Source organism: Sapajus apella, unplaced genomic scaffold (assembly GCF_009761245.1).
Source record: "Sapajus apella isolate SASKATOON/1434 unplaced genomic scaffold, GSC_monkey_1.0 scaffold111, whole genome shotgun sequence".
NCBI lineage: Eukaryota > Metazoa > Chordata > Mammalia > Primates > Cebidae > Sapajus > Sapajus apella.
Window position 1 is genome coordinate 1,696,036 of NW_022437051.1, and position 10,719 is coordinate 1,706,754.

Here is a 10,719-nt window from a genome sequence, read left to right on the forward strand (position 1 = left end):
GTCTGTCTCCACCCACACCTGGCTAAGGTAGGGGTGTGTGTGTGTGTCTCCAGCCACGCCCGGCTAAGGTAGGGTGTGTGTGTGTGTGTGTGTGTGTGTGTGTGTGTGTGTGTGTCTGTCTGTGTCCCCACAGTAGCTAAGCGATTCTCCCTTGTGTGTGCGAAGGTAGGGTGTGTGTGTATGTGTCTCCGTGTGTCTCCGAAGTAACTAAGTGATTCTCCCTCCTCAGCCTCCAAAGTAGCTGGGACTACAGGCTCACGCCACCATGCCGGGCTAAGGTAGGGGCGTTGGGAGTGTGTGTGTGTATGTGTATGTGTGTCTCCAAAGTAGCTAAGGTAGGGATGTGTGTGTGTGTGTTAACTTTTTGTAAGGAAGGCATCTCATAGCCCAGACTGGTACCGAATTCCTGGCTTCAAGCAATCGTCCGTCTCTGTCTCCCATGGAATTGCAGGCCTGGGCCAAGGCACCGGCCTTTTTTCTTTCATTTGTTTATTTATGTATTTGGTAAGCATTTGAAAGAAGCTGGGCCTTGATTTGGGAGTTCTCTCTTCGACTATATTTCGAGCTTTGCCGAGGACTTGATGATAATCTTGTTTTAAGCCCTGAAATAAATCTTGGGGTCCCAGAGCTATGTTAATGTTGAATTCGCTGTGGAGTGTTTTGAGTTCCTTGGAAGTTAATGTGAGGTAGAGAACTAAGTTAACACAATTCATCAACTGCCCTTGTTTTGCTTTTAGAATGCCGTCAGGTATTGTCGCTTTGGGAACAAGTTAACTTAGGGCGGTTGACTAGGATCAAGGTATGTGAACGAGCCTGGCTCAGAGAAAAGTCCAGTAAATGGTCGAATTCCCTCCCAAAGCCCACAATGTCAGCCATCCCTGACTTTTCTTGCCTTTATTGGGAAGAATATAAGGTGCGGAAAAAGCCTTCCCACCCTTTTTTCCAAATACGTACTAAAGGAGTCATGAGGGGCTGGGAATGTTGTTGAACTAGTTCTTGAAAAAAAAAAAAACCAGCACAAGTATCTTAATTTTATATATGAGGAAACTGAGGCCCAGAGAGATGAAATCATGCCTTTTTCAGATCTCAGCACCTGTTAGTGACAAATCCAGGTACTAAAGGGAAGACAAGGAATGAGGGACTTGTTATTTAGCATCAGCAATGTGGGGCCATCTTGTGAAAGGCTTTATAAGCATTTCATTTAATTCCCTGCATCTAGCCATTTTTTAACCTGTGCTTTCCCTCCTTCTCACAGGACTGTTTTTACATTTATTAGTCCATATTTTTTTTAATTTTTTTAATTTTTTTCTCTTAATTCCTTCAGCATAGTCCATATTTTTAAAAGCTCCATCCTCTCAACTGTATTAATGCTGTTTGTTAGGATAAGTGACAGATGTCCCTGGAAGATAAATGGCTGCAAAGTGGTCATGCTGACCCGACGAGAGAGGAAGTATAAAAGGGAAGTTCTGAAGGACGACAGCCCTGGAGAGGGTGGGTAGACAACACCACTGCCAAAGAGTGCCCTTTCCTGAGGCTGTGTGGGCCCTCCTGCGTCCTGGGAAAACTGACTGGGGCACATTTATACTTGCATGTGTGTATTCAGATTTTCTGGGCTATGGAGGTTGGGTCGGATGGCTGAACCCTTGGGAGAGGAGCTCCCTTGTCTGCTGTGATTGCTGCTTTGTACTTTGGGCCATACATGAAAGTCAGCATCCAGTCAACGAACCATCGGAATGTGGTGTATCTACTCAGGCGCATTAAGCAATTTTTATTTCATTATAAAATGTATAACATTTACATTCAAATTATGGTTTCTGAAGGGCTTAAAAGGAGAAAGAGACAATGACACTAAGGTGACAGCATGGCTGGCTGCATGCTTCCTGTCCAGTCAGGTCGCTGGGCAGTGTTAAGTGGGGAGAGCATCTGGAGGACTAGAGATCAGTGTAGCCACGTACCCTCAACGAAGCATGGTACAGCCTCTGGTCTGCCAGGATCTCCGCCCCTCACCACCCCTACCTCCTCTGACATTTCCACCATATTCCCCTTAGGTATGTACCTGTTTGCACTTATTGAGATCGGCAATCCTGGAGAGAAAGGATACGTACTAAAACCTCGCTAGTGGTTTACCCGGGTGCCGACCCCCTCAATGCACCCCACATGCACACTTCAAACTCCTCCAGGCAGGTGCTCCCTCCCTGACACACAGTGACACTTTGGGGAAAATTACAGAACGGTAACCAACTGAGCGGAGAAATGTGATGTCAAAATGATACTAATGAGAGATGTCATTTCTTGAAAGCTTGCTAGCTGCCATGTACTGCACTATTTCTAACATCTAAATCTGATAAGTTGTACCCCATTTTATAAATAGACTGCTTTAACTCTGGTAAGTAAACTTATGCAAGATCAAAGTACTGAGAAATGTCCTAACTGGGGATTTGAACCTGGTTCTAATTTCAAAGTCCAAGCTACATCCACCCAAACCTCCTACCTGCCATCTCCAGGACTTTGTGAATGGAAAAGCAAGTGCTACTTCTCTCCACTTTTTCTGCCCTAAAGGAAGCTGGGAGCTAACTGCTTAGGACTGGTACTAAACTTTAAGAGAGAGAAAAGGATGACAGGAGACTTGTTATTTCTGTGGGGCTCAGCCCTTCGACCAGAGTAAGAAGACAAGGTTGAGGAATAGCCATATGCAGAAACAATATGAGTATCTAGCCACAGCATCTCTAACACTGTGTCACTCTGGAATCTGAATGCAGGGACAGTTCCTCAGTAGACTGTGGATTTAGCCCAGAGTGTGGACTAAGGGAGTGGGAAAGGGCAGAGGTATGCCCCGAGCGCTGTAACAAGGCCTGTCCTCCAGCCTGAGGAGGATTGGGAGGATGGCTTGAGTCTGGGAGTTGGAGGCTGCAGTGAGCTGTGATTGCACCACTGCACTCCAGCCCAGGTGACAGAGTGAGACCCTGTCTCTAAAAAAAAAAAAACCGACCTGGATCTACTCATACCCACGCTGCTCTTTGAGCAGAAAGGATCATTTGGGAATTATTTTGTCTCATCTTCCACCATGATCACTGTTGAAGAATTTGGTCACTGTAAACAGGTAAACATAAAACTCAGGTGAACTCTAGCTAAGTCCGTACTCTTCACACTTTTTTGGCAATAATAGCTTTGTTTTTCATAGAAAAAACAAATTTTCTGTGGAACTACACTATTTAAAACATAAGCAGTATTAGTATCAACTTACATAATTTATCAAAACAATCAAGAATAGGCTACCTTAATTGAATCAGGAGATAATTGCGGTCTTACCTCAGCCACACTCATATCCATGAAATATGAGTCAGTCATTTGCACAACTCCCTGAGTCACCTCCTGGAACACAAAACACTGAGCCAAGTTAGCCCAGGACCTGAACCTGGACCTGAAGGAAAATGCGTATTGTCTCCTCGGGGTATGGCCACCCTGTCGCCTGGTAGTCAGTTTCTCATGTCAGTTACAAGCATTTCTAAGGCAGTTGTGGCATAACTAAGACCTTCTGTGTGTTGTGCTACTGCAGTTCCTCCTGTCACTGACCTCTCCTTCAAATGAGGCCTGCCTTTTGCCCTTGGTGGTAGGCAGTCCACAGTGTAAGCAGCTACAGGGAAAGCATTCACTTTGATAGTACTTGACCTTGATTGAGGCAGGTGACTCATTTATGGATAACATTTTTGAGAATATACTGAGCCAGGCATCTTGAGGATACAAAAGTGGATAAGATACAGTTTCCATTCTGGAGAAATTCACAGTCCAGTAAGGTAAACAATCACAAGAGCAAACTGCCAGCAGTGAGAATGATTGCAGCCACTGAGTGGTGAAATCTGAGGAATACCAAGCCTGCTGCCTATAAATATCTACATTTATTGCCTGTGCATATACCTAAAATTCCACCATGAGAAATCTATTTCCATGAAATTAGGAACTACCCAGAAACCCTCTGTCCAAATAAAAATTCCCACAAGAAAATAAGGATGGCTAATAGATTTAACTAGTAGTGCCAAGTCTTTTGGACCAGAGGAACTGCCAGGGACAGTGTGTTGAGGATTCTGAGGTCATGTTCCCGCTTAGCAGAGAAGGGTGCTGCCATGAGGGGAGGAGTGAGGGAGGGGAGCACTTGTGCCACATAGCTTTTCTTAAGTTAAACCTTTGTTAGTGGAATGCATGATGAAACAGGGACAGCCAGGGTCTCTGGCATCTGGGAGAAAGCCCACTTGGAAACTGATTTATCCATCTCATCACTGCAAGTTCACCATCTGTCCCCAGGCTAAATGGCCTTAGGAAGCCCAGTCCCTCCCTTGCCACACTCTACCTTCTTTATGCTTCCGTACTTTTCAAGAAGAGAAATGGTGTGTGTGTATGGTATATATATATACACACTATATATCATATATATGATATCCTTGAGAACTAGGATGTACCTGTGATCAGGCAGTCTAGCATGCAGCAGGGTCAGGCATAGGTTGAAGTGAGAGAGGAAGCTACTTTGCTCCCCAGTGACTTCTCCCACCTCCCGTAGTTTCAAGGCCTGTTTCTTGAGGAATAGCAATATTCCCAGCTCAAAAATGACAGCTGGCCAAGGGACTAAGTCTGGGCAATAAGATGTGAGTGGACGCTTCCAGCAAAGCTCTCTAAAAAGGCTACCTCTTCTCTGCTTCTTGGAGTGTGGTCAGGATAGCTGGAATTCTAGCATCCAGTTTTGAATGCCAGGTGACCTCGAAGATGGAAGCCATGAACTAGGAGAATGTCCCCGTGTAAGCTGCTCCTATATGAGATAAGTAAACTGTGTTGTGTAAACCACTTTTATTTTGAATTCCCAAGTTGTATGCAGGCAAACCTAATCCTGATCTAGCCAGGAATTGATATTCATTGATAAGAGCTTCATGTATTCATGTTGGCAGTTTTCTTTGATTGGCCCCCAGACAATAGGAACTGTGACTAAGACCTGTGGGGCCATCACGTGTACTTGGCTCCCCATAGGAGAACTCAGGATGGCATGGAAGGATACAGTAGGCAGGCCTGGAGCCAAACTATGGATTAGGTGGCAAAAGGAAGTCATTCCCTCAAAAGGCAGATTAGGCCCATGAAAATTAGAAGGATTGTCTGATTTATTACTTTAATACAGCACTCCAGTATTCCCAGAACTGTAGCTAACAGTTCCTGTGAACAGGAAGCTCCCTGAATATACCCTGGCAAGAAATCTTTCTATCCAAGGCGACTGGCGTTGGGAGGGGATTTATTGAGTGTCTTTCCGAAGCCAGGCACTTTCACATGCCTTAATCTTAGTTAACTGGCTTCACTTCAGACTCCGTTCTCAACAGGACAAAAACAGCATTTTAAAAGCAAAACAAGGATAGTTGATGAGTTCTATTAACATACTTGTCTCTGCCTCACATTAGTAACCTCCAGGGAACTCAAAACGCTGCAGCTATAATTCGACATTAAAATAGCCCTGGGCTCCCCAGGAGCACCTCAGTAGCCCCTACTGAAGTGGGGGTCCTGTCAATCCAGTGCTTAAGAATCTGTCAATAGCTTCTCATGTTTGGACTAAAAACCCAGCCCGCCTGACAGTCAAGTTCGCCTGCTCCCCAGGCTTTCTCCCTAGCCGCTCACAGCTGCTCACAACTCCCTCTGTGTCTGCCACTCTTCCTCACTTTACTCCTGTGACCTCGTCCCTCTGAGTGCCACTCCTCTCCACCTCTGTGTTTGTAATCCAACTTAACCTTCAAGGCCTGGCACAAACAATGCTTTTCCTTTATCCTTAATACCGGAGATCATAAACTGGTGTAGATTCTGTCTGAATAAATAAATATTTCCATGCCAGTTAGCGTTTTTCTTAAACTATAATGACTGCAAAATACATTGTATTAGGTGCACTAATAGGTGGACATTTCATTTGTTTCTTTTTCAGGATGATAAAAACAGTCCAGGGATGAACATTTTTATATGCTGATCTTTGTCTGCGTCTGCTCATTTCCATAAAAGGAATCATTAGAATTGAAATTTCTAGGTCATTTTGACAAAAAAGGAACCTTTTTTTTTATTTTACCCCCAAACCCTCTTTGCCAAAAAGGATCATTTTTAAATCTCTTAATATTGCCATATGACATCTTAGAAAGTTTACGTCATTGTGCACAAGTAATTGTTTCCTTATTGATAGTCCAAACCTGGAGAACTTGTGGTCATTCTGTGATCTGGAATTGGACAAATTTCCATTGCTCCTAGCAGCATTTGATAGACTTATCAAGATGCATTATGATTTATACACATTTCTCGAGATGTATTATGTTTTACTTGCACTTCTCCAAGTACGCGCTGATGTGGAAAACAGAGCTTGTTTTACTGTTTGTGGCATGGTACTGAGAGCAGTGACACCTAACAGGCATCAAGGTCCCTTCAGGTAAATCTGCAGAAAGTCACTGTCTCAATCTCAGCTTCCCCGTGGTAGACCAGAATAAAGCTTTGCACACCTAACCTAGGGAAGCTGCCTGCAGTTGGAGAGCTGTATTCCTCTACACCTGGCGCTGGCAGCGCTTCAGCATGTTTTTTCCCCCAAGTTCCACATTGCTTCGCTATGTCCTTTTAACATCCTGTTTTTCATTTCGCCCATCACACGAACTTGTAAGTTGGTTGTGCCTGCAGTGTTTCTCCATGATACAATATCGCCTCATTATATACACTCAGGAGCCTGAGAAATGAGCATCACAAATCAGAGTATTGTTGCTTAGTTATTATCCTGCATTTCCTGCAGATTTTACCTTGGCAAAGTATATGATGCTACGTTTTAATGAATGTTGAATAGTCTCTGTGTGATAAATGCCAGGAAAAACAACGAATGATATAGAGAAAGAAGCGTGAATCCCGCTCTTCTGCCTGTATCCGAGCTCCATTTTCATGTTTTTCGGCATCACCCTCAGGATATGGGGTCTTGTTTGAAAATGAGATCAGTTCCATAACATTGTATAGCTCTGCTTGCTAAGGTACTGGGCTGGAAAGAGTCAGGTTAGAGCAGGTGCCCTCCTCACCAGTGTGCCCTGAGGAGGCAAAGGCCCTCTTTGCCTGGTGATAACACCTTCACTGCCCAATAGTGGACCCAAAATTGCAAATTGACTATCCCTTTGGGACGGAGGCCTTGAAATCTCATTTTGTCTTTGAGAAGTGGTATTTGGAATATTCACACATCAAAATGTTACTGCTCTCTGCTAGCACAGTACCAGCGAGTTTATCTTAGCCAGCTGGGTCACCTCTCAAGGCACTGAAGGAACGGAAAAACAGGACAGTCTCGGTAAGCCTCATTCCTTCACTCGGCAACCTCTGAGAAGCTACAGAGAAAGGACCAGTGAGAACCCAGGATCAGCTCTTGCTGGGAGTCAGCCAGGAGCCACCAAGGAGGGCCTGGAGCTCTCAGAGGAAAACGTGGGGACATGAAGTACACAGGAGATCAGGCAAAAAACAGTAAAGTCAGCTTAGGAAAGACTCCTACCTCTCACCCCCACTGCCTCAACCTCCCCCCAAAGTGTAGACTTCACAACTTTTCCTTGGGAAGCGTGTGTGTAATAACAGTGCTCAACAGAAGAGAGGAACAGGATTTAGGTTACTGTCTTCCACACCCTAAAAGTGAACACTGTAACATTGCAAATATGGTAGAAAAAGAAAAGCATTTCTCAGGAAGTAAAAATGGCTACTCCTGCTAGGATTTTTCCCCATTCACAAAATATTACTGATTTTTTTAAATTTGGAAAGAATATTAATATTCATAGATGTCAGATTAATTGGGCAAAATATGCTAAAAATTGCCACTTAATTTATAATAGTGAAAAACTGAATGCAACCTAAATGCCCATGAATACTAGTTACATACAGTAGATACAATGAAATTCTATGAAGCCAAAAAAATAAGGATGTACATCTGTATTTATTGTTATAGAAAGAAAGCCATGAAATATTGTTGAGAGAAAGTAGATTGCAAAACTGAGTATGTATGCAAAGAGATGTTTTTAGGGATGTTCACTGTTAAAAAGTGATTCACTTAGTTGACATTTTTCCTCTGTTCCTTTCTTTTTTACTCTAAATCTGTATCTTTTTTAAAAGCAATAATTTCCTCCCTCAAAAAAAAGATAGCCTAGCAAAATCTTTTACTTCAAATGCTTTTCCCGTTACTAATCTTTGTATAAACTATTGTGGTTTGCTAAAACAAGAAAGGATTATAGGGTAGAATCCATGCCCACAATAGAACAAAATCCAAACTGGAAGACACTTTATATGTGGTTATAAGACCAAGAGGATCAGGAGACAAAGACAGGCAATGGTTTTTTGTTTGTTTGTTTTAGGAGAGACGGTGTCGTTCTGTCACCCAGGCTGGAGCGCGGTGGCACTGTCATAGCTCACTGCAGCCTCAAACCCCTGGGCTCCAGCGATCCTCCCACCTAAGCCTCTCTAGTAGGTAGGACTACAGGCATGCACCACCACATCCAGCTAATTTTTAACTTTTTTTTTTTTTGAGACAGGGTCTTGCTACGTTGCCCAGGCTGGTCTCAAACTCCTAGGCTCAAACATACCTCCCCAAGCACTGGATTTACAGGTACGAGCCACCACACCCGGCCTAGAAGAAATGGTTCTGATCCAGGAAAAGTGCAGCCTGGAAACTCAGCATTCTGTACAGAATGCTAGCTCTTAGACTAAAAGGCATCCACTGGTACAATTTCTTGCCTTTGGGCACTGAACGTGTTAGCTTCCATTTTATTTAACTTACTGTAAAATTATATTAGCTATGCTGCCACTTAAGCCAAGACGCTTTCTGTCTAGTCACTTAGGGTTCATCCTTTCAAGGGTCCTGCCGTTTCATTGCCTCTCCTTTCCCATTCCCCTCCCCAGGGCTGTACTTTGAGTAACTGTATGTGCATTCTCCTGTGCCTTTCACTATTATAACACTGTAAACGATAATGTCTCCAAAATGCAAACTATAATCTTCTCCATTGAAAAATATTTTCTAGGCTAGGCACTTCACTGTGCCACTGCACTCCAGCCTGGACGACAGAGTGAGACTCTATCTCAAAAACAACAACAGCAGCAAAAAACTCATTAAACTGTATAACTAAAATAGGCGCATTTTGTTTTACGTAAACTGTGTCTAGTAAAGTTTATTTTTATTATTTTTTGAGACAAAGTCTTGCTCTGTTGCCCAGATTAAAGTGCAGCAGCATAATCATGGCTCACTGCAGCCTTCACCTCCTGGGCTCAAGCGATCCTCCCATCTCAGCCTCCTCCCAAGTAGCTGGGACCACGCGCATGTGCCACCATGCCCAGCTAATTTTTTTTAAGAGATGGGGGGTGTCTCACTATATTGCCCAGGCTGGTCTCAAACTTCTGACCACAAGAGATCCTCCTGTCTTGGCTTCCCAAAATTCTGGGATTATAGGCTATATGCCTAACCAAAGTTGATTTTAAAAAATGAAAAGGGACTGGGTGTGGTGGCTCACGCCTGTAATCCCAGCACTTTGGGAGGCCCAGGTGGGCTGATCACCTGAGGTCAGGAGTTTGAGACCAGCCTGGCCAACATGGTAAAACCCCATCTCTACTAAAAAATACAAAAATTAGCTGGGCGTGGTGGCATGTGCCTGTAATCCCAGCTACTCAGGAGTCTGCGGCAGTAGAATTGCTTAAACCCAGGAGGCAGAGATTGCAGTGAGCCGAGATCACATCATTGCATTCCAGTCTGGGCAGCAAGAGCAAAACTTAGTCTCAGAAGGAAAAAAAGGTTTAAATTTTTAGTTAAAATCAAATTTGGACTGAACTGGGATTGCCAAAAATGTCCTTAATTTCATATCTCCAAATAAAACTTTTGCAGTTAATTTATGTTGTTTATACAGCTAGCTAATTATATTCTTACAGTATCTTGACACTTAAAATTTCAATCTCTTCTAGTGGTTCTGTGAGTGGAACTGGGGGGTGATGGGTGTTCTCATTATAGCCTTCAGAAGGCTGCCTGTATATAAGTGCACAAATAACTATTACTCAGAGAATTAGAATCATCACAAAGTATCTTTTATGAAGGATAAATATAGGCTAATGTATCCCTTATGACTGTTAAATATAGCCTTATGTTTCTTTTACTCTTCAAACCCATTCCTCAACTTTATAGAAAAAAATGTATGCATAAAAGCAGCACTCTATAATTTAAAAAATACTCTTTATTGGTCTTCTGGATTTTGGTTCTGCATAAATACGAGTTTCTCATCAGGCCTCTCTAGACTACTAAAGCCTAAAGTGATGTGTCCCCACTCTCAGCTCTTAGAGAAATTACTGGGTGTCTTGTTTATTTGCCAATAACTATTCCATGCTTACAAACTCTCTTTTCAATGAGATCTTCAGCTCCTTGAGACCACAGTAGATACCTAAGTATTTGTCAGTGTAATTTTGTTGTTTTGATTTGCTGAATTCAAAGGGTTTATACAAATATTTTGTTTACAGAGTTTCATGACAAATAGAAATGAGCTCATATGCTTCATAATTCCAAAAACGTTTTAGGTATTTAGATTAGCGTTGCTCATTCATGCCATTTAATTTACAGAGCTCAGCTGCAGTAATTTTCTCCAGTGGATGATGTGAGGAAGGCATTGGCAGAGGAGCAGGAGACTTGGCGTCAGAGTGGGCAGTAACAGGGCTGAATCTGGTTTTACAAAGCAG

The 10,719-nt window shown here is 43.0% G+C and overlaps 1 protein-coding gene and 1 long non-coding RNA gene across 6 annotated transcripts in view; one reads left to right on the forward strand and one right to left on the reverse strand.

The window, feature by feature from the left end:
• Nucleotides 1-10,719, reverse strand: part of CCNY (cyclin Y) — a 266,513-nt gene that overhangs the window by 204,320 nt on the left and 51,474 nt on the right. The gene's annotated exons all lie outside the window — the stretch shown is intronic.
• LOC116537540 overlaps nt 4-10,719 on the forward strand; it is a 48,876-nt gene continuing 38,160 nt past the window's right edge. For 2 of the 5 annotated variants that reach the window (XR_004263172.1, XR_004263174.1), the window contains exon 1: nt 300-4,787. This is a non-coding gene — a long non-coding RNA (uncharacterized LOC116537540). The other 3 variants (XR_004263175.1, XR_004263176.1, XR_004263173.1) reach the window with 3 other exon arrangements.